We start from the raw sequence: 23,394 nt of genomic DNA on the forward strand, positions 1-23,394 counted from the left end.
TTAGTGTTAAGGGTAAACTTTGAAGTTTTTTGAATGTATAATCCATCATTCTTGTTGGTTTATTCTGAATTTGTTCTCTAGCAAAAGTTTTAAAAGATTTATTATATATATAATATATATACTTGATAATTGGAACCTGGGGGAGGTCCCCTAAGGCATTTCCCAATATCAAATGGTCACCTTGTCTGTCCCTTCTTAATAAGCATTAATTAGTCTAATGCTGGCCTTTACCACAGCTTCTGTATACCCCAGAAGGCTGGGGCCTTCTTTTTGAATTATTGCTAGAAAAAAAACATTGTTTCTAGGAATACAACTCCTACAATCCGTTTTTGAATGATCTTGCTTACCACAATTAAAACACACGACATTCTGGTTTTTCTTAAAACTCTTAGAAATTAGTTCTATCAGAGTAGCAAAATGACTGGTGAGATTCAATATCAGCAATACTTCTAATCCATTCATCTATTGGTACTGATCTTGCCTTTAAAGGCCTCATCACCCTTTCATATTCTGAATTAACATTTTCGAAAGCCAAAGATTTGATTACTATTTGTCTGACTTCTAAATCTCATATGATTTTATTTACAATTGAAGTCGATCTTTGTGCTAAGTCAGTGATGGTTTCTTTTGAGTCTTGCATAATTTTAGTAAAGAACTCAGACTTTTCTGACTCTTCAACCTTATTTGAAGCGTTCAAAGCTGCCAAGCAACATAGCAGCAAAGGGATGATCATCAAATTCAAGCTGTCCTGAACAGCATATCAATCTTCACCTAGCATCTGATCTTGAGAAATATTAGTACCTCCAGCCTTATGTCATTCTCTGGCCCTAGCTTTTTCTTTCCACCATGTTCACCTTTGTAAATTTGGCAATATTGCTGTTGCCAAATCTTTGCAGTCTTGGGGGATAATTCTGTTCTGAGTTGCCCATGAATTTAATATCTGTTCCACATAGGGGTGAATGCATACCATGTGAAACAATAGCTTCCTTAAGTCTCCTTAAATCTAATACCTCTATAGAATTCCATTTAACTTCTCCATAACCTTGGTATTGCCTATCATTGGTGGTAATTCTTGTATAGTAACTGGATAAACTAAGGTTAGTTTTCTCATAATCTTGGCCTGCCTTCTTCAGTTTCATCATGCAGTGGCATGGTGTAGGTTCTTGCCTAAATTCTTCTGTCTGTGTCTGAGTGTTTTTCTTATTTTATCTATAAGTTTTTCTAAGGCTTGTATCTTACCCACTTTTCCTATGTGGCACAATTAAGCCAATGTTTATATTTGCATTATGACTATGACAGTTCCGCATTCATAACATAACATAATATAAATAACACAATCATGGGATTTAGTGTGATCAAATATCATGGAACAAATTTGCATACTGTATATGGCATTGAGAATAGAATTATGAATTACCATACTGATACTAATCATAGTTGGAATTATGTCAATCTCAGTTACATTATCTTTTCATTTCCTGCTATTTTCAAGCCATCTAAAAAAGCACTATACAAGGTCCTAACACCCTGTTTTATGATATTTACCATTCTTAACATGGGAATGATTTTTCCTTTTAGTATTACTTAACTCTTTGAGGGCTCCCCTGGTATTTTACTGAAACTGATGGCTTCTCAGTTTGTCCTTAGCTGTTGTGATTTCTCTGTTTCTCAGTTCCTGCTGTTCTGCCCCATGTTGGGTACCAACTGTTGTTTTTTAAACAAAATCTCTATTGTTCAATTTTATCAATGAGGACTTGGGAGCCAGATGCTGGGATGAAAGCTCAGCTACTAGCTCAGAGGGACAGAGAAAGCACCCAGCTGACTCTCCTCAGTCAACATCCCCCCAGCAATGCCTGTCTCTAACACTGTGTGTCCCTCCCTTCTACTTCCTGTGTCTTTCCATCTGTCCTCCGGCTCTCTAAGTCTGTATGTTTGTTTTTTCTTTAATAATTCCTGTCAACTGGTTTCTTGCTCCACTTCTTGACCTGTAGTTGACTTATTTAATCCTGTTTATAATATTCAAACAGAAAGTTCTTGGATTAAAGGTGTGTGCTAAGGCTAAGGTACAACACAACTAAAAGATGTTTTTTTTCTATTAAATAATACAATCTCAGGATTTACAGTGTGATCAAATATCCTGGAACTAAGACACCATTTGTATCTCATCAGATGATTCTACATAGATGGATCGTAATACCTAATAAATATTTTATTAATTAAAATAGCCAAGGATGTATAGTATAGCTTAAATAGATAATGGTCAGAAGGAGAAAATTCCACTTTACATGAAAAGTAACAAAGAGAAACAAATCCACAATGAGTCTCATATGTGTTGGTAAGTCACCTTAAGATGGGAATATCTTTGTTCTGATCATTTATATAATCCTAGGCTTAGGACAATTTCTTGACACACAGTAAATACTGTTAGCTGAATAAATATCTCCAAAAGTAGTGCATTACTTGTATTTTATGCATGGATATTTTAATTCAGATAATTGACTTTTAAATATTTTATAGTGTGTTACTGCTTTTCAACATGGCTGCGAGTTACATTGCTTGAATGCTTTTATATTGCTATTCTTTAATCTTAATGCATTGTGTGTAAAATTGGTACTGACAATGTTAGATAGATAATAAAGTCAATAAAATTCATGTGTGCTAGTTATTTTTCCATCTCTCTTCCAAATTACTTTGAATGAGTATCTTAAATGAGAAATCCCTATTGTAACTCATGGATACAGTGGTCCAGTTTACTATGGCTGGTAAGGAATGCAGGACAGCCTAGTTTACACCATATGGGTCAGGAAATAGAGATCAAGACAGAGAGTGGCTGAGAAACATTCCCAGTGACCAATTTCTTGTCCTCCATTTTCTAAAGCCTTTTTGACCTCCCAAAGTAACATCATCAACTGAGTCCCAAACATATAGGGACAATTTCAGATTTGAGCCATAGCATCACATCTGTGGAGCTAAATGGTGTGGCTCTCTCATGACACAAGATGGATTGAAGTACCCAAGATGTATCTGTTATCACATTTTCTCAATTCCCAACTTCACAATCTCTTCCGTAACTGCAAACAAACTCCTTGCTGTGATCCCTTGTGAGATGAAATAAACAAGTTTATGTGTCCAAGATAAAATACCAAGCAAGATCATACCTCTGTAAGGAGAGAAATGGGAAGCAGAGAAAAGAGGGACCAAACCAAACCCAAGACGGAACCATAACAGGGGAAGCTTCATCTTCAGCCTCTGGGTCACGTGTTAGATGGCCAATGCATGTTCTCATTCCCATGGTCTTGCCATGTGACCTCTTTTAGCCTGGCTTCATTCATTCCCTGCACCTGTTCCTAGATAACATTCCTTGTTCCCAGCAGCTCCAACCTTGGTGTTTTGAAGTGTTAGAGGTCCCCCTCCCCTCACATGCATTCTTTGTGATTGGGTCTCACAATGTATCCCTAGATGGTCTGAAACTTGTTATGTAGACCAGGTTGTCCTAGAGGTACAGAGATCTATTTTGAGGCTTTTGAGATCTTGCTTGAGATTTCAGATATGGAGGCATCTATATAGTTTAAAGCTGTTGGTCTGTCTGCTGGGGCAGTGTCTCAGCTAGCTTGTCGAAACTTGTCCTGATGTCTCTGTCATTCCGTCTCTCTTATGTGGCTCTCACTTCTGCTTCCAGCCCTGTCTGTCTCCCTCTGCTACATCCCCTACATCTGTACCTGCATGTCTGCCTGCCCAGAAGTTCTGCCCCTGTAATCCTGCCCCAGCTCTGGTTGTCAGCTGTTTGTTATACAAAAGGCCACATTCCTTACTCATCTAGTTGGCTGAGGAAGGTTACTTTCCCCATGGCAGCTTGCCTTTCTTTTAAAGGCAGGTGATTTACTTGTCCTGCTAGCCAGTGTTGCTGGCTCAAAATAACAAATGAAAACATAGGACACTCTTTTTCATAGTCATGTTTTATATACATATATATACATTCTATCTATCTATCTATCTATCTATCTATCCATCTATCTATCTATGACATTTATCATTTCCATTGCTGTAGACAAATTACTAGATGGAGATATCTTAGAAGAAAGAAGATTTTAGCTAATGGTTTTTAATAGTTTATTCTTTTTTGGTGTGGAAGGCATGGTAAAATGATTCAGTTCACATCATGGAAGGTGGAAGGCTGGAAACAGAAAGAGACAAGAAGAAGCCAGAAATAAGACATGACAGAGGTCCCACTCTTAGTGGCTGCTTCTTCCAGCTAGAATCTACCAAGTGAGGTTTCCATAATGCCTGAAAATAGCAAGCTAGAGACCAATCCTTCCAAGCATGACCTTGTTGAAGACATTTCCTTTTCAGTCCACAACACTGTGTAAAAATTATCACTCTGCTATATCCCTATGACTTCATGGAAGTAAATATGTACACAAAAGATGCCTAAACATGTCTTCACACCAATCTTCATGCATGCCCTGGTATGGTCGCATGTATATAAGCATGTTAGATTGTCTGTATGGGTGCTTATGAGTTCTCATTCTCCATGGGTGTAAGTATATGTAAGACATGTATATGCTCATATTAATAAGTGTCTGAGTGCTTCAGGGTCCTGGAAGCAGCCAGGCTGGGAGCAACAGCATTCGGGAGAGAGAGTCTAGTACACATCTCTTCTCTACTTGGGTTACAGAGGTTAGGACCCAGGTAGCTGGGGTCCATTGCCTAAAAATGGGAAGTCTCTGTGTCAGGGCACAGAGTTAGATCGGCAAGCACCAATCTAGGCTGATTATTAGTAATGGGAAGAATTTTACAGTGAATAATTACCAGATCTTTCCTTTTGTTGATTTTCATGCCATCCAAATTACTGAGTATATTATTAATCCATTAATAAGCCAATATAAGTTGCAGTTATGATTATGAGGTAATTTCTTCTTATTGTCAAGTACTGCATGAAGCCTAACTGCCCAGAGAAGAAACACACTAAAGATGGTGTCTTTCTTTATACAGGAGGGCAGGTCCAGGATGAAGTGAGGCCTATCATTAGACAAGAAGGAAAGATGAGCAGAAACTAAGTTTTAGAAAGAGGGAGGAGCAAGAGCAGAAAAAGAGAGAAGGAGCTGGGAGCAAACATGGCTACAGATGTTAATATTCTCCTCCGTGCATAAATGCAGGTTGTTATGAATATTCTATAAGGGATGTTGTGTGGTGCTTTCTTTCATGTGGTGACTTAATTGAGTTCAAGAGAGGGTGTGGTGGTGGGATGCCCCAAGCCTACCACGGAATGGAGATGTACGGAACTGGAGTGGCATGGTGGTGCCATTCTGGAGTGGACCCCCAGACTACTTGGGTCAGAGAGAGCCAAAGGCAGGGGCGCACAAAGCAGACGCACAAAACAGGCCACAAGAGGGAGCAGAGCGGTGCCCTCCCAGGTCAGAGTCTATTTGTCTGTATAAGTTTTATTTTATCATATCTACATATTTCTTTGTAAGACATGTATAAATGTAAAATATTATACATATAATATATATCATATATATAACACATATCGCACTATGTAACATTATACGCATGATATATCACATATATACATGTATGTATACATGCATATATGTATATATACATATATTTTTTGTTAATGGGAACCTATAAGACCTTAGATGTGGTGGACCCCTAGCTAATGCCTTGGATTTTATTATTTCTCCTACTGACTGTACCTCCTTTTGACCTAACTTTCTAACCTTCATACTTTTGGATAAATCTGTGGTATTTTTAGGGAATGTACGTGACATTAAGGTTCTAGAGATTACATAAAGAAATCCGCAGAGGCCACCCAGGGCTTGCTTCTCACCTGTTCTTACCCCAACTGCTTTCACTGTCACAGTTGGGTTTTCTTCTTACAGTGTGGACCTCAGGCCAGAGGAAAAGCCAGAGGAGCTGCCCGAGGATGACCAAGGAAAGGTGTTAAACCCTAAGCAAGTGTCCTGCGCAAACTTCCAACTTCCAGAGCAAACAAGGAGTTTCTTTATGTCTAATCTAGGGGGCTGTAGCTATCACTTGAAGAATACAAATCCTCAAATTGTGTCTCTATCAGTGCTACTGTGGTGACCCCCTGTGACCCCCACCCCACCACTTTAAGAAGAGAATCGTGGAATCCCAGTCTCTGAGCCTGCTCCTGGATGAGGCCTCAATCGTGGCCTATGATGATTTGAACCAGGCACTAATGTACATTCTAATGGTTCACAGATTTATCACCAGGAATGCGTCAGTTGCCCATTAAAGGACCCACACGTGCAACCTAAACACTGAAGGTTCCCATTCATTTGTAAAACATTAGAAAGACTGAGTGTACTGGCTGGTTTTGTGTCAACTTGACACAAACTGGAGTTAATTACAGAGAAAGGAGCCTCAGTTGGGGAAACGCCTCCATGAAATCCAGCTGTAAGGCATTTTCTCAACTAGTGATCAAGGGGGGAGGGCCCAGCCCATTGTGGGTAGCACCATCCCTGGGCTGGTAGACCTGGGTTCTATAAGAAAGCAGGCTGAGCAAGCCAGGGGAAGCAAGCCAGTAAGTAACATCCCTCCATGGCCTCTGCATCAGCTCCTGCTTCCTGACCTGCTTGAGTTCCAGTCCTGACTTCCTTTGGTGATGGACAGTGATATGGAAGTGTAAGCTGAATAAACACTTTCCTCCCCAACTTGCTTCTTGGTCATGATGCTTTGTGCGGGAATAGAAACCCTAAGACACTGAGCATTGTGTCTGTGAGTGAGGCTCAAAGGCCCAACTTCCTGAAAGAACAGTTAGTTGACTCAAGGGAGTTCCACTTGCACATATCTTACTGATTCTGTCCGTTTTAAATTTCTGAACACACCAAGCCCCTGGTCAGCTTCTGTCCCATTTTATAGTTTCTTTAAAATAGTCACCTCTGTAAATTGAGGTTGAGCTTACATCATTGTCTTTCCTGGTACAGTATCATGCTACTGAAAAATGTCTTCTGCTGATTTAATAGTAGTAGTATTTCCTATTAATTTTTTTTACCACCTGAAGTGATCAAGACTTAGTCGAGAACAAAATTCCACATCCTTGCATACTGATGCAGACTATTGTTCTTCTGTGGAGGCCTGGCCTACTGACAGCAAGGTACTGCTGGAAAAAGAGAAATGAAATGTCCATGGCTTCTGATGGAGGAGGACAGAGCATTGTGGGAAATGTAGTTAGCCCTCCAGTCGTGATATCATTGGCACAGGGTCTGAGAGAGGCTTTTCCTGCTTCCTTTGGCACATAGACAGCTCCACATGTTCTACTAGCTTCTCCCCCAGAATCCTTGACACCTGGAAAGGCACCATAGGCTGGAGTTGGATTCTGTCCACCTGAAGTTGATGGGAGGGAGCAGGAGGAGATCTGGGGTTTGGGACAGTATATGAGTGTCCTATTGTTTGACACTAAGGCACGTGAGGGGACTGCACTGTCAGTATCATCAGCATGAGATCCTTAGATCTTGGAATGGAGAAATGACAACTGAGGCTTTGAATCATTGCTTATTCTGGTGATGCTAGAAGGCTCTGTGACTGTGTGTGAATGTGTGTGAGCACGCGCACGTGCACATGAACACGTACATTTTAGGTGGTACAGAAGCAAATTTCAAAATGGTAAGTAGCATGGTTGAGTCCAACATCTTGATGGACAAGATTAGGGTCTGTAGATCAGGTGAGCTTGGGAACTGGCAATGAATTCTCCTCCTCCTTCTTTTCTTCTTTTCCTCCTCCTAAGGCTAATGTGGGCCTGCTCACATAGAAAAAACAGAGTTCTGAAAGAGAAAGTAAAAGCTATCAAGTTCATATAGCAAGCTAATTATGTTTGGAACTACAGCATTACAGAGTGCCAGCAAACAGAGCATTTCAGGTTTCAGCCAAGGTTAGGTAAATGATTTCTGCCATTCAATAAAAACAGGAAGAGGAGGAAGAAGGAGAGGAGGAAGAGGAGAAGGGGAAGGAGGAGGAGGAGGAGGAAGAGGAGGAGGAGGAGGAGGAGGAGGAGGAGGAGGAGGAAGCCTGCCCCAAGTACCACAACAAGGTCCCACCTCATAATCCTTCCCAAACAGCTCCACCAAGTGGGGCCCAAGTATCCAAGCATGTGAACCTATGAGGGCCATTATTCAAATGGTTACATTGTGATTTAGTGCTAATGTTCCCATTACTGGCAGGTGACTAGAATTCAATAACATGCTGAATGCACATTACCTGACAACTGGAACCACCCTATAGTCTCTGATTCCAAAGTCATCAATCTTCAAGTTTTCGTTACAATCTGACCGATATAAATGCATGCAAATGGTTGATGCTTAAACGTGGAGAGCACTCCATGGCACCAGAAAAGGCAGCTCAGTCTGACCATTACATCTACAGCTAAGATGCAAAAGAAGTTTGCCTTTAATCTGGAGTCCAGTACTTTGCACAATACAGAGAACAGCAGATTGTCTCCTCCTGAGCTCCCATATTTGGTGTCTGACCTTTAGCAGCAGCAGCAGCAGCAGCAGCAGCAGCAGCAGCAGCTTTGAAGCAGTAGTCTAGCTTTGGATGCTTTTGTGTGGCAGCTTTCTTTCCAGTCTTAGGCACGTCTCTATCTTGTGCATGACAAGACATGCTAGGGCAAGGTATTCCCTCACCTCTGGCATGAAAAGGCGGCACTCAGGCCCTTTATGTCTCTGGGTTCAGAGGAGAAAAACCCACCAATGTATAAGGAGTGTGACAAAGGTTTTAACAACAGCTGGATGCTTTTCCGGCACCAGCTAGTTCATACTGGAGAAAGACCCTATACATGCAAACTATGTCAGAAAGCCTCTAACAACTATTCAACTTTGACACATCACTGAAGGACTCACACACGAGGGAGATGTGATATCAATAATGAGTGTGGAAAAGGGAGCTGGATCGATGGCTCAGTCATTAAGAGAATGAAACACTTTTGCAGAGGACCTGAGTTTAGTTCTCAGCTAATACTGGGTACCTGAGAACCATTTATAAATAACTCCAGCTCCTGGGCATCCAGTGCCCTCTTCTGGCCTCCATGGGCACCTGCACTCATGCACACACCCACACACAAACATACATATGCATGTAATTTAAGAAAGAATATGACAAAATGTTTAAGTTCATTGTCTTAGGGTTTTACTGCTGTGAACAGACACCATGACCAAGGCAAGTTTTATAAAGGACAACATATATTTGGGGCTGGTTTACAGGTTCAGAGGTTCAGTCCATTATCATCAACTGGGAAGCATGGCAACATCCAGGCAATCATGGTGCAGGCAGAACTGAGAGTTCTACATCTTCATCTGAAGGCTGCTAGTGGAAGACTGACTTCCAGGCAGCCAGGGTGAGGGTCTTATAGCCCATATCCACAGTGACACACCTACTCCAACAGGGCCACACCTCCTAATAGTACTACTCCTTGGGCAGAGCATATACAAACCATCACATTATTGAGCACCGAATTCATAGCGAAATGGAACTTAATAGATTGAACTGATCATTTTTAATTATTTTATGCAAGCTAATTATTACTAGATAGAAACTTTATACATTAAAAATAATAATCTTGTTTGTTTGGATGTTTTGTACACATGAACACCACCTGCATGTATTGCCTTTGGAGGGCAGAAGAGAGGTGTGAGCTGCCATGTGGATGCTGGGAACTGAACTCAGGTCCTCTGCACGAGCAGCCCAGTGCTAACTGCTGAGACATATGTCCATCCCTAGAGCATGTTTATGTGTAATGATTCAGAAAAAGGCCATTGCCCAGTATCCACACCTCAGAAGGCCCACCTATTACTCACTTTGAAAACTCTTTTACAAAATAAACAGCACACGAATGCTCATATTTTAGCTCTTTACGCATATATGGGAATTAGTATGAGATGGAAATCCTCCAAATATGTAAATCACACCAGAGGCACCGGGCAGCTCAAATGTGAAGGGATGTAAACATTACCAATCCCCGTTTAAGTAAGTGGCCCGGCATTGCTCAAGGCAGGACTCTTAGGTCCTTCCATCAGAAACACCAAACTGCTTCCTGAAAACTGACCTGTGTTCTCCACAGATTGCAAAGGGGCTTTTGGGATGTTGTGTACATCATGTGTGACCTTGGTTTTAGTAAATCTAGGAAGGTTCTCAGTGCATTATCAGTGGCGTGCATTGAATGACATCTCATTCTGTCACAGACATTAAATCACCACACTCAAGAAGGCAGGTGGCAGATCCCACTCAATACAGTACTGAGAAATAGTGACTGACACATAATTCCCTTCCTGTGCTGTCATACATTAAATAATTCATAGGAGACTATTTTGTAGGAATAACGTTATTCACCTATTTTAACAATTATCCCAGAATTATGGGGGCGGTAAGGAGCAGAATAATGTGTTTTAGTGTGTCCTAAATATAAAATTTTACCAGAATCACCCCCTCCCCCATCTCACCTTTTCGGTTTCAAAAGCACACATAAATATTCTGGTATTCATTTATATAGACTCAGATGTCCAGCTATTACAATCAAATGGTAAATTTTAGGAGAATTGTACATGGGTCTGTTTGCCTAATGATTGGGAAGGTAATTATAGAATTCAGGATTGAATCAGCAAACAGTGAATCTTACAGGAGCTGTTAATTTGGAACTAACTAGAATCCTCACATATTATGTGGGGGAACTTTTTGTTTTCACTGAGTATATTTCTTCAAAATGACATAGATCTTGGTTTATAATTTCCCGTTATTAATTAGTTTTGATTTACCTGTTAGTCATAATGTGTGACTTGCCTCATGAATTTTATGACTCTTTTTGTATAACTAGTTACCAGATTTTTAAGGCTTAATTAAATTTCATATTAGAAATTAATTCTACAATGCTATACCATAGTAAATGTACACAGAGAGATTTAAATTAGTATATTATATCCTTTTATTTTTTTTTTTTGAGACAGGATCTTACTGAGTATGTCCTGGGAGTTGTTCTGTAGAGCAAGCTGGTCTTGAACTCACAGAGGTCTGCTTGTCTCTGCCTCCTTAGTGCTGGGATTCAAGGCATATGCCACCAAACCAAGCATCATTTTTTTTTAACTATAAAATTTTACCTCTTCCTTTCAATTGAATACATGACATGAAAGCCAACAATTCACTGTCACAGTTTGCTTAGATGAAAACTAGGGAGGCTTCATACATTATAGGGTTCTGACATTTGTGTGTCACAATCACACACACAGAACAGTAATGGAGTGTAATAGATGCTCTGCAAGCAACACACCAGATGTTCTATTAGGATGGGCTCATTGCTGGATGGATGTATGGGTTTACACCTGAATTCCAAACTTGGGAACGCTGAGGTGGGACAGTCATCCCAAGGCCAGCCTAGGCAGGCTCAAGGATGCCCTGCAGGGTAAAGTCAGACTGCTTCACAAACAGAGAAGAAAGTATATTCACATAACTGTTGACAGTGAGAATATATTAATATGGAATGAATGTGCCTGTGTAAGGCTTCAGTGTGGGCACTCTAAAGAAGCTCTTCTTGCAGGGTGGGTGGGAGGGAATCCTGGAGAGATTGCCCAGTGGTTATGGGCACTGACTGCTTTTCCGGAGGACCTGGGTTCAATTCCCAGCACCCGCATAGCAGCTCACAACTGTCTGTAATTCCAGTTCTAGGGGATCTGGCACCTTCATACCAACATGTATGCAGGCAAAACACCAATGCCTATAAAAATAAATCTTTGAAACTAAGCATTAATGAGGTGAGGTGAGTAACTGCAGTGTAAGTCTCTGTTAAGTCTCTGTTACAGTTTGTTCCGTTCTTCCCATCTCTGTCTCCTGTGTGGACTTTATGTTCTGATGCACAGGTTTCAATTTCTATGGTACAGTTGTGGTTTGGGCTTAAGGGAGTTCTACATTTAAAATATATTTATGATAAGCCCATAATTATAGTTATCTATGAGGTATGGTTTGAAGTTTTAATACATGTATAAATGTAATCAAATGTATAATTACCATACTTCTTGCTCAAACTTTTCTCATTTCTCATGCTAAGAATATTCAGAATTTCTTCTAGTTACTCTGTGAAGGTAACACATCAACCTGAGTTAGGCAAATATGTAAAACAGCGATTCTCAACCTGTGGGCTATGATCCCCTTTGGGGATCATATCAGATACGCTACATGTCGGATGATTACATTGTGATTCCTAACATTTTCAAAATTAGTTATAAAGTAGCAATGAAAATGATCTTATAGTTAGGGGTCACCACAATAGGGAAAGGGCCACAGCATTAGGAAGATTGAGAACCACTGATGTTGGAGAGCAGGAGAAGGTATGCTTTCTGTGTAAGCATAACTCTTAAGCTATGTGATATTCCTTCTCCTCTCTCCATGGAGAAAACAGCTGTTCTACTTTCTGTGTCTTAAATTATTTTTTTTAAAAGTATTTATTCAATTTATATGAATACACTATAGCTATCTTCAGACACACCAGAAGAGGGCATCAGATCTCATTATAGATAGTTGTGAGCCACCATGTGGTTGCTGGGATTTGGACTCAGGACCTCTGGTAGAGCAGTCAGTGCTCTTAACCACTGACCCATCTCTCCAGCCTTGAATGATTTTTTTTTTTGTGTTTGGTAAGGTGCCACATGCCTTTAACCCCAGTACCCAAAGGTAAACACAGGAAGATTTCTGCAAGATGGAGGCTGGCCAGGTTCATGTAGCAATCCCAGGCTACATACACTCAGTCCCTGTCTCTGTCTCTGTTTCTCTCTCTCTCTCTCTCTCTCTCTCTCTCTCTCTCTCTCTCTCTCTCTTTGTATGTGTGTGTGTGTGTGTGTGTGTGTGTCTGTCTGTCTGTCTGTCTGTCTGTCTGTCTGCCTGCCTGCCTGCCTGCTTGTCTCTCTGTCTCTTTCTCTCTTAACAAAGTAAGTCACTCAAGGTTGTTCATGTTGGAAATCAAAGAATTTACTATTTAGTTAATAGTATGCCATTTTGTCCATACTATGTGTCCTTTATGAGTCATCTGTTGATGGATACTTTCCCTCACTTCTTAGCTATTGTAAACAGCACTGTAGTGAGTGTGGGAGGGACACATCTGTATTCAACATCCTATGCCCTTTGAGTAATGCACTTACTGGATTGCACAGTATTTTTGTTTGTTGAAGAACATGTATACTGTTCTCTGCAATGGCTTTCCTAATTGACATCATCATGAACATCACATAAATGATCTTTTCTATCCACATCCTTATCAATATATGTTGTATTTTCACATTAGCCATTTCTTCTGTGGTAAAGTGGTATTTTATTGTGGTTTTCTCATAATTGATGATGTTGACATTTTTCATGTATATTTATTGTATTTGTATGTGTGAATGGTGTGTGTGTGTGGTGTGTGTTTGTGGTATTGTGTATTGTTTGTGCCTATGGTGTGTGTATATGTATAGTATGTTTGTGTGTTTGTATATATGCATGATGTGTGTATATGTCTATGAATCATGTATGTGTAGTTTGTGTATGGTATATATGTGTTTGTGCATGTCTATGGTGTGTATGCATGTATATTATGTGTTTGTATATATGTGTGTATGCATGGTGTATGTGTGTCTACAAGGTATGTGTATGGTGTATGTCTATATGTGTGTTTGTGTGTCTATGCATGCACAGTGTGTATGTGAGGTGTGTGTATGTGCAGATGTGTTGTGTGTATGTGGGTGTGTTGTATTCCTGCATATGTACGTAGAAGCCAGAGCTTAACTCTTTCTTCCTCTACTGGTCTCCATCTGGTGCTTACCAGTGGGCTAGATTAGTTGCACATTGAGTCTTCATGATCCTCCGTTGCTGCCTCTCAACACTAGGTATAGTAGAGTGTGTGAGAGCCACTACCTCATCTAGCCCTACCCAATCTACAGTCCTATTCCACAAGCCTCTCAGCACCATTCTGGAGTGTTGCTCCTGCCACAGGCTGCTGCACACCTTCCCACCTGCCAGTCTCATGAAGCTTTTGCTGCGTGGTTGAAGCTCAGAGGGGTGCAGAGCTGTACTATTTCCTGCCACATTCTGACAGGTGCTAAGCCAACACCATAGCTCATTTTTTTACTGACTACATCTGGAAAGGCCCTGGGTTGAATAAAACAAAACAAAACAAAACAAAACAAAACAAAAAAACCCCTCCACACTTAGTACATGCCCCGCCCCCCCCCCCCAGATAAAAGATGTGCATAACATACTGAGGGAATAATGCCTGCATCTAAAACAAGACCTTAAATCTTTTCCTCTGGTGATGTCATATAATTTATGCTTTTGTGACCTGTGGCTCAGGAAATAAAACCTCTTAGGTGTGCAAAAGCACAGCACCTTAGCCTTCTTTCTATTTTTCCTTATGAACTCTGGGAAACAGCCTGTGAACGGAAAAGACTCAAGACATGTACACTGGTGCTTCTTACCTTTAGACTGCAATCTTGTACACCAGTTGTATAGGGGAGTGTGGGGGTTGTAGAAAATCCAATTGTTGTAAAAGAAGTTAGAACCAAGAATGACTTCATGGACCAGCACAATTGTTCAGGAGGTAGAGGTGCAACCCGAGTTTAATTCCCAGAACCTAGGTAAAAATGTAAGGAGAGAATAATATGGGAATGTTGTCATCTGACCTACACACACACTCACTCACACACACTCACACATGCACACATGTACATGCACATAGCTTGCACAACTGTACACATACACTGTACACCTTTAATATACTAATAAAAAATTAAAAGCCACATTCAAAATGAATGTGAGGTATTCTTTGAGCTGCTAACCCAAGCTTCCTTGTGTGGCTCTTGAAATACATACAACATGATCATTTTCACTGCACTCACCCTCATGCATGAAGATGACTTAGTAGGTAAAGTGCTTGGTTCTGCATGTATGAGGATCTGAGCTCACACTCCTCACACAGATCCCAGGTACAAAGTTGTTCCAGTTAGATTTCCATGGATATGATGGAATTCCATGACCAAGAGCAACTTGGGCAAGAAAGGGTTTACTTAATTTTAAAACTTCTGAGTCACACTATATCACTGAGGGAAGTTGGGCCAGGATCTCAGGCACAAACCTGGAAACAGGAGCTGATGCAGAGGCCATGGATGAGTGCTGCTTACTAGCTTGCTCATCATGGCTTGCTTGCTCAGCCTTCTTTTATGTACTACACAAGGCCACCTGCCCAGGGGTGGCGCTGTCTCCAGTTGTTTGAGGCCTCCCCAAATCAATCCTTAATCAAGAAACTGTCCCAGGGACCTGCCTATAGGCAATCTGATGAAGGTATTTTCTCAATGGAAGTTCCCTTTCCTCAGATGACTTTATCTTATGTGAAGTTGACAAAAGCTAAAGACTACAAAAACCTGCACAGAAGTGCGGGGCTGTAATCCCAGGGCTGTGATACCAAGGTGAGAGGCGGAGGAAGACAGATCTCTTGAAGCTCACGGTCCAGCTATTCCATCCTATGCACTGACATTCCAAGCCAACAGAGGACCTAGTCTCAAATGGTAGGAACAAAAGGTGGAATGTCCCTAAATGCAGACATTTGAGGCTATCCTCTGACCTCCACATTCACATTGAACATCTATACACATAAAAAATGCTGTATTTATGAAGTATGGAATCTTTAGTATACACAGCATTTCTTGTTCTTAGAAAAAAATAATTTAATAACAGAAAGTGAACTTGTAAGTATTTTCCTTTTTTTTTTTCAAGAATGTTTTGTTTTTAAATTTGTCATTTAAACCTTGTGTGGTTGAGCAGGTCTTTAATCCCAGGACTCAGGTGGCAGAGGGAGAGGAAGGTAGATTTCTGTGAGTTCAAGGTCAGCCTGGTCTATATTGTGAATTTCATATCTGCCAAGGGATACACAGTGAAATCCTGTCTCAAATAAAGTAAAATATTAAAAACTGCTGTTTGCATGGCTGACTTGAGTTTTATGGAAATGTGCTAAATGAAGTTTTGCTTAGCATCAGGACAGAATTCCCAATGGTTTCTGAAAGGCCCTGTCTTAGTTACTTTTCTCATTCCTGTCAGAACATACCCGAGAAAAAGCAATATACAGAAGGCTGGGTTAATTTTAGCTCATTTTGATAGTCTAGTCCACCAGTGCTGGGAACTGGCTATGGAAACACGAGGAGGCTGGACACACTAGACCCACAGTCAGAAGCAGAGAAGTACATCCGGACGCTTAACTACAGCTCTCCTTTATCCTTTGTTATTCAGGGTGGGCCCTGGCCTGTGGGGTTCTGTGACCTTTCAGGGTAAGTCCTTCCTTCTCAGTTCAGCCATTCTGCACGTGTCTAGGTGTATATAATAGACATAAAAACCAAACATTTACTAATAACAAATCATTGTTTTAAAATAAACTTTCACATTATTTGTTATTAGTAAATATTTGATTTTTATGTCTATTTTATACACCTATATACATTCAGGGTCGTGTGAAGACTTCTCTTGTGAAGAAGTGGAAAAGTTTAACAGACTCCAAAGTCTTACTTTAGTTGCTTTTCTATTGCCATGATAATATATCATGACCAAGGACACTTATAAAAGAAAGTATTTGATTAGGCATTTGGTTCTAATGGCTTAGATTTCTTAACAGTGAAGCAAGATGGCAGGTAGGAGGGGGCAGACATGACAGAGCATCAGCTGAGAGCTCACACGATGAACCACAAAGAGAAAACAGCACAGTAGGAATGGCAAGAATCCATCCCCAGTGACACAGCTTTTGTTTCAGCGAGGCCACACCTCCTAATCCTTTGGAAACAGTTCCACCATCTGGAGAACAAGTATCCACAAATGTAAGCCTATAGGAGCCATGTTTATTTAACCCACCACATTCCATTCTCTAGCTTCCATAGTCTCCTGACCATATATATCATAATGCAAAATGCATTAAATCCAACTTCAAAAGTCCCCATAGTCTTTCAGTCTTAATGCCACTTAAAAGTTCAAAGGTCAAAATATCTGAGATGCAAGGCAATCTCTTAACTGTAACCCCCTATAAACTAAGAAGCAAATAACATACTTCCAACATTCAATGTGCAGAATTTGCATTACCATTCCAAAAGGAAGGAATCACAAAACTGTGAGAAAACGTTGAACCAAGGCACGACTGAAACCCAGTAGGTCAAATTCCAAATCTTTTAGGTTAATGCCCGAGGTCAGAGGGCTGAAGTGGCTCCATTCTTCCAGCTTTGCTGCCTGGTACAAACTTCTGTCTTGGGCAGGCTCCACTCTATGTCTGTAGCTTTCTTTATTAGATATTCCAAGGCTCTGACACCTCTAACATCTTGGGATCTCCAACAAGAAACAGGCTTCACTTTCACAACTTTCAAACAATGGCCTCTCAAGGCCTCTATGCAAGGCATCCTCCACCACACATTTATCTCTGTGGCTCTTCAAAAACTACTGATGACGAATCCAGGACCCCTCTTACAAATGTATCCTTCATGATTCAAAAGTCAGTACCACAGAGACGACACTACCATGTTTGCCTATCAGCTTGTAGTGAAACCAGCCCCCTCAACAACACATTTGCAGCAGCTTTAATTTGTTCTTCCTTCATAGGGGCAGAAAATTCCTTCGGTCTTTTCTTCTCATGAGTTGGAAAGTTATTTCAGTGAGGTCCTGTCTCAAGGACATCCCTCCCTTATTTCCTGCTGAACAGGCCTCTCCTTTAATTCTCTATTTCTTTCAGTAGCAGCCTTGGCCCCACCATTAAATTCCCTGGTACTCTTTTCCTCCTCAAACTGCATTTTGTATTTCTTTTTGCCCCACCTGTTCTTTTTCATTGTAGATTCATATGAGAGAGATCACCAATAACCGTGGTAAATATTAAACAATGTATAAAGACTCCATGCCACACTACCTCCTGCTACTATCTGGCCCCAGCAGTGATCTTGTCACCATGGCTAGCTCCACAGTGAGTCTCTGCCATACCAGCTCGATGTAACAACCTCCCATCTCCTGGTTAGTTGTCACAAATCCCTGCAACATGGAAAAATAAAAACCCTAGAGGCTGTAATTTATCAATCAGATTTATATCAGTAAATTCTCATGCTACAAAATGTGCACACAATAAGCTCAGAGCCAATTGACATTGATATAAACTGCCCACCTAGATAAGACAAATTGTCCTGTAATAATCCATCCCTTAAAAGATATTCATAGCTACCTGTGACTATGTAAAGCCACACAGATCTGGGTTGTCCTTCTCTTCCTTCATCTTGGTTTCTTCTCCTCACTTCTATCTCTCCTGTCTCTCAAAAACTCTGTGTCTTTCCTTTTCACTTGCCCAATCACAGACCTTGCCTTATCTTGTGCCTGCCTTCACCTGCATATAGACATCAATCCACAAATAACCACACAGCAGAGTCAATATTAGATAGTTTTGAAATCTCCTCCACCAAAGTAATAGTTCATTGCTTTTTAATTTAACCTCAGGCACATTCTTTGAACCAGGGAAGAGATCTGCCACATCCTTTGCAAAAACCACAAGAATGGTTCCTAGTCCAGTTGCTAATATTATTCCCCTGTAAAACCTCTTGATCTGGGCCTCCAAAGTCCACATTGTTCTCATAACCACTGTCTTTCAGTCTCCTCTCTGGATAGTCCGTTAAGCTCTACTTACAATGTTCAACCACTTTTCTAAAGTCCCAAAGTCCTCCATATTCCTCCAAAAAAAACCAACATGGTAATTTTCTTCATGGCACTTCCCCACTCCTGGTACCAACTTTGGCCTATTACTTTTATATTGCTGTAGTAAGTCACCATGACTGTGGTGTTTTGAATGAAATATCTTCCATAAATCTCTGGCTTTTGAATACATGGATCTCTAGTTGGTATCTGTTTGAGAAAGAGCAATCGATGTGGCCTTTTTAAAGGTGTCACAGGGGTGGCAGCCTTCTGGTTTTAAAAGAGTTGAACCAGTCACAGTGTGTTTCTGCTCCTTATCTGTGCACTAAGATGTGAGTTCTCTATTGGTACTCCAGTGCCATGCCTGCCTGCCTACTGCCATGATCCCTGCCATGATCCTGATGGATTTCTCTCCTTTTATAACTGTAAGCCACAAATAAGCTCTCATTTCTATCAGTTGCCTTGGTCATGGTGTTTTATCACAACAAAAAACATAACTAAGACAGTGTCATACTTAGCTTATGCTGTCAACTTGGCACATCCAGAGTCAGTTTGGAAGAGGCAACCTCAATTGAGGAAAAGCCTCCATCAGATTGGCTTAGTTGCTAATTGATATAGGAGGACTGAGTCCCCTCTGGGTAGTGTGATTCCTTGGCAGGTGGGCTCTAGAGAAGTAGCTTAACATGCTACCAAAAGCAAGCAAGTAAGCCTTGTTTCTTTTATAACAGGCCCCTAGAACTTAATAGATCCCCAAACTTAACACAGCTAACTCCATGATGGAAGTATCATTCAGGTCCTAAAACTGAACACATAGATCCACCAGCCAAGAGGAAAATAAAACCCTAATCCATGAAAGTCTATATAGCTCTTGGAAAGTCTCTAAATGTACTAACGTCGCTTTTTGGTTTCTGGAGTTCCACTTCTGGTAACTGTCTTTGCAGCTGAAGTATTTCAACCCAGGATATGGTTTTGTGCTGAAAAATTTATCCTGAGAAAGGCTCAGGGCCACACTGGGATCCTCAACACCCAGTGTTATTTGCTGTCTAGCTTTTGTTTTGGCTTAAACCTGTGTCTAAGTAGTCTTCTCTGGTTGATACCCTGCATACATTTCTGGAAGTTGTACCAGTGGTTCTGGTGATTTGTAATAAATAAATGATTGGCATCCTCACCCACCTCAATGGAAGCTATTAGTTATGTGACTCCACTTCTCTGTACATAATTTCTTAGAAACCAAGCTTTAATTAGCATCTAATTAAGAGGCCTTCATTTCCAGATAGGTCATCTTTCTCCACGAAAAGCTCATGTTTGTCTTATGATACTAAATGTCCCAAATCCCACTGTTATCTCTCTCCTCCTCCCCTTTTTCATTTTGTTCAATTTGAAACAATGTAGAACTATCTGAGAAGAGGAAACCACAAATAAAAAAATACTTCCATAAGACTGGGATACAGGCAAGACTGTGGGAACATTTTATTAATTAGTGATTAATAGGTGAGGGCCCAGCCCATTATGGGTCGTGGTCCTGGATTCTATGAAAAAGGTAAGCTGAGAAAGTCAGTAAAGAGCACTCCACTGTGGCCTCTGCATCAGTTCCTGCCTCCTGGTTCCTGCCCTTTCTGAGTTCCTGTCTTGATTCCTTCCCTGATGAACAGTGATATGGAAATGTAAGCAAAATAAACCCCTTTTTTCCCCAAGTTTCTTCGGTCATGGCGTGTCAGGTGGATTTCTTAGTTTGAAGAACTTGATCTCCAGAATTCCAGGACAGCCAGGGATAGAGAGGAAAACCCTGTCTCAACAAACAAACAAACAAACAAACAAGCAAACAAACAAACAGCAAAAACGAAGTTACATCTTTAAAGTTAGAGAAAAATAATATCAATACAGGATTCTGTATTCATCAGAGTATTCTTTCCAGAACAAAGTGGAAGTCATGATATCTAATAAGCAACTGTATGGAAATGCAAAAGATACAGGAGTAAGTTGGTCAAAATACGTTGTACGAAATTCTTAAGAGAATTGTCAAAAATAATTTATACAGCAAAGACCTATCATTTTTTGTCCCTACTTAGCCTGGAATTGACTGCACTGTCAAACAAGTTTGTGGGAAGCCCGTTAGTGTTCTCCAATCAGACAGGGACTCTAGATTGAGAACTGCCTAGAGAAAGGCTTCAGTCCTGGCGGGTTTTGTGTGGGTTGCCACCATATTGGAGTCCGTTTGCTTTTTGCACCTCCAGTTCAGCTCCTGCCGGCCTCCCTGTGCCCTTGCAACTTGGACTCACAGGGCGGATTTCTAGACACCTAACTTCTGGAACAAGTCACAGCGGGAACTCGGAGATAAGGGAACCCAGATACCGCGGAACGGAACCCTGCGGAAACCGGAGACCGGAGAACCCGGACACCCCAGAACGGGACACCGCGGAAGCGCTCCGTTCCGGAATCCGGACACGGTGAGTTGGGGCCGGGCCTCCGAGAAGGGAGGCTTTTGTTGTTGTTGCAGCCGAGCAGTGTCAGTGGGGAGTCCCAGATCGACTCCTCTGGGGCGGCTCTGTCGGCTTGCAGCGAGGGCACAAGTCTGGCAGCCAGATGGCGGGATTCTGGGGACACCCCGGCTCCCCATGTGCCGGTCCTGCCTAAGAAAAGCTCTGGGCTGGGGTCCGCGCCCCCTTCTCCTGAGCGTCCTACATCATGGACAACGTCCATTCAGGACAGTAAATTCCTAAGAATTTCCCTTGCCAGCTTACTGTCTTCACGTTAAACCGTCCCCGCGTAGATTTCAAACAGACTCTCCGGTGCACATCAGGTGGCAATTTGAAAGGACTTGTTTTGTGTTCATGGACTTTGCGCTGGTGCAGAAAGCTCAGGACAGTTATTAGACTCATGGCAAAACTTTTCACATCACACTTCTCCCTAGGCACAGACACTTTAGCACAAAATCTTTGGGTTGAGTTTTCTCCTGGTTTATTTCAGAGGTTATTTATTTATTTGTACTGGAGTTCAGTATTTCTGACCTCAAGTGCAGATACTAGGTGCTACCAGTGCCGTGTCTCAGGACAGGAGTTGTTAAGTTCCCTGGGATTCTGTCCTAGGACCGGTCTGTGAACCCGCAGCCTTTATTTGAAGACACTGCGTTTGTTTACACATCTTAGCTACTGTAATATTATAACTGTGTCCTTGTCCTGGTATACTTACTTTGTATTGTGACTTTTGAGTCATACAGTAAGTCAGCTTTAGCTTTATTTCCCCAAGAGCTTTCACATTATTTAAAAATTCATATCGTCAATTTGCCATCTTGTCAATAGTTCCCAAGGACTGCCCCCCCCCCCCCCGTTTATGTTCCCTAGAACCCAATCCCCCTTTTCCCCTAATCTCTTCAGGTAGCCCATGCTGGCCTGGATGTTTCCTTTCTTTTTTTGTTGATGCCTCCTGAGAGCTGGATTAGCTTTTTGGTAAGAGCTTCCGGTCTTGGGTTAAATTGCTGTTGCAAATAAATGAGAGGCCATGCTCTTATGTAGCTCCTGGGAGTGTATACTAGGAACACTTTCTAGGACCATACAGGGACCTGTGATTTTTAGCTTTTCTACCTCATGACTACCCTGTGGAAGTGCTTACACATGTATGTATGTTTACTGCCTGGGGTCTAGGGAGACTTTCCATCTCCTTTGTTCCCAAAAGCTTGGCAGTTCATGTATGGTCCCTTTAATGAAAGATGGTGTATTTAGGTAACTCAGTGCAGTCTCCTCATCACTGTCAGGTCTGTCATGGGGCAGTAGACACCCATTACCCATGTTACAAGTTTCAAAATTCTCTTGTAGACTAGATCCCTCTTGTGTTCTGACAGCTTCAGTGAACCTGTAATGTGCTCTTATACAGGCTAATGATGGGTGAGAGCTACATTTATCTGCGAGTGTGGGCATGAATATTTTGCATGCAGTTAGAAGCTACGCTGGCCCAGGAAAGTGACAGTTGTAGGTTCTCCTAGATCCATGGTGTCACTGGTTCTGAGTAGCTGGTTAGGTTCCCAGGACCAGGCCTGATTTCCCTCTTGGTTAGAAGCACCAAGTCCAGTTAGAATTGATAGCTACATTCAAGCTATCTTTTGACTTATCATGTCATGCATAGGCATCCTAGCTTGTAGCACTGTTGTTTCCATGGCACCATCTGGTACCTTGAATGCTAGTCCTCATAGCAGACTTTCAGATCACATCCTCCGGGTCCTGTGTCTGAAGTACACAGTGTTCTGCAGAAGGGAACCGAAGGCAATAGCTTATCATGTTTTAGGAGTCCCCAGTACTCCTGTAAATTCCCTTTGGACATATTTATTCTGTTGGTTCAGTTTTTCTAGGGAACCCTAACTGATAACGATGTGTTAAGGTCAGTTAAGCTCACAAATTGTGTTTCAAGTTTTCAGGGTGATTTTCCAAGAACAAAGTCTCAAGGCCAGTTCAGAATCAGGGAAGCCACTAAACCAGTGGTTGGTTATCAACTCGTGGGCCATGGCCCCTCTGGCAAACTTCTATCCCCCAAATTTATTTATATTATGATTTAGAACTAGCAGAATTACAGGGTCTCAGCATTAGGCTGAGAACCACAGCTACTGATGCAATTTGCTTTGGTTAACAAAATGATAGAAATAGTGGAGACTCATCTAGTCCCTTGGTACCCAGAGTCTACAGATACTCCAGTAGTCTGTGTGTAATGACAGCATCCACAAACAAGCTAGAG

This window comes from Micromys minutus (assembly GCF_963924665.1).
Source record: "Micromys minutus genome assembly, chromosome: 29".
NCBI lineage: Eukaryota > Metazoa > Chordata > Mammalia > Rodentia > Muridae > Micromys > Micromys minutus.